Consider the following 2,023-nt stretch of genomic DNA (forward strand, 5'->3'; position numbering starts at 1 on the left):
AGAACAGCAGGTGCAGTGGATGAAGGAAATAATCAGAACATAGTTCCAGAGAGCGGGATATCCCAGACCATGTCCCAGTACGGGACACTATTCTCGGATGCTGATGTCAGAACAGCAGGTGCAGTGGATGGATGAATTAAACAGTTCCAGAGAGCGTGAGATCCCGGCTGATATCCGATGAAGAATCACTGTTCACGGACACTGATGGCAGAACAGCAGGTGTACCGCATGGATGAATACAGAGTTCCAGAGAGCGGCAGAACCCAGACCATGTCCCAGTACGGGACACTATTCTCGGATGCTGATGTCAGAACAGCAGGTGCAGTGGATGGATGAAATAAACAGTTCCAGAGAGCGTGAGATCCCGGCCGATGTCCGATGACGAAGCACTGTATGGGACACTTTGAAGGAAGGGTCGGTCTCCTGGATGAAAAAGACTTTAATTTTCTGACTTAAAAAAAAAGTTAAAGTTTCCAGTCGGGACGATAAGGAGGGCAAAAAAACCCGGACTTTTTTGGCTCCGTCAGAAACTAAGTAAAAGTCGGAATATGTGGCGCAAAGCCCTAAAATCCCCTGGAGAATTTTGAGCGGACCGGAAAAAAAAAGTTCCAGCTGACATCACTGGGCCACCAGGTCGCAGATTTCAGAAACCTGGTTTTCGGAAACACAGGGCTCCAGGGCTGAGACCCGGGCTTCGTGGGGAGCGTTCCCCAGCTGGGCCTAAGCATCTTCGGACAACTTTGGGCGGAAAAGCGGGTTCGGGAACCGGGATACGGGGCGGGTTACGCGGCGTGACCTGCCCGAGTGCAGTGCACTATTCCCGGACACTCATCTACTTAAAATCTCCCTGATTACCTGCCAGAACAGAGCAGATCCAGAGAGCGGTATTTCACGGCAGCTATCCGATGATGAAGCGCTGTTGTCGGACACTGATGGCAGAACAGCAGGTGCGGTGGATGAAATAAACAGTTCCAGAGAGCGGTATTTCACGGCAGTTATCCGATGATGAAGCGCTGTTGTCGGACACTGATGGCAGAACAGCAGGTGCGGTGGATGAAATAAACAGTTCCAGAGAGCGGTATTTCACGGCAGTTATCCGATGATGAAGCGCTGTTGTCGGACACTGATGGCAGAACAGCAGGTGCGGTGGATGGATGAAAGAAACAGTTCCAGAGAGCGTGAGATCCCGGCTGATATCCGATGAAGAAGCACTGTTCTCGGACACTGATGGCAGAACGGCAGGTGCACTGGATGGATGAAATAAACAGTTCCAGAGAGCGTGAGATCCCGGCTGATATCCGATGAAGAAGCGCTATTGTCGGACACTGATGGCAGAACAGCAGGTGCGGTGGATGGATGAAAGAAACAGTTCCAGAGAGCGGTATTTCACGGCAGATATCCGATGATGAAGCGCTGTTGTCGGACACTGATGGCAGAACAGCAGGTGCGGTGGATGGATGAAAGAAACAGTTCCAGAGAGCGTGAGATCCCGGCTGATATCCGATGAAGAAGCACTGTTCTCGGACACTGATGGCAGAACGGCAGGTGCACTGGATGGATGAAATAAACAGTTCCAGAGAGCGTGAGATCCCGGCTGATATCCGATGAAGAAGCGCTGTTGTCGGACACTGATGGCAGAACAGCAGGTGCGGTGGATGGATGAAAGAAACAGTTCCAGAGAGCGGTATCTCACGGCAGTTATCCGATGATGAAGCGCTGTTGTCGGACACTGATGGCAGAACAGCAGGTGCAGTGGATGAAGGAAATAATCAGAACATAGTTCCAGAGAGCGGGATATGCGAGACCATGTCCCAGTACGGGACACTGTTCACGGACACTGATGGCAGAACAGCAGGTGCAGCGGATGGATGAATACACAGTTCCAGACAGTGGGAGATCCCTGACCATGTCCCAGTACGGGACACTATTCTCGGATGCTGATGTCAGAACTGCAGGTGCAGTGGATGAAGGAAATAATCAGAACATAGTTCCAGAGAGCGGGATATCCCAGACCATGTCCCAG

This window comes from Gasterosteus aculeatus, unplaced genomic scaffold, assembly GCF_964276395.1.
Source record: "Gasterosteus aculeatus unplaced genomic scaffold, fGasAcu3.hap1.1 HAP1_SCAFFOLD_40, whole genome shotgun sequence".
NCBI lineage: Eukaryota > Metazoa > Chordata > Actinopteri > Perciformes > Gasterosteidae > Gasterosteus > Gasterosteus aculeatus.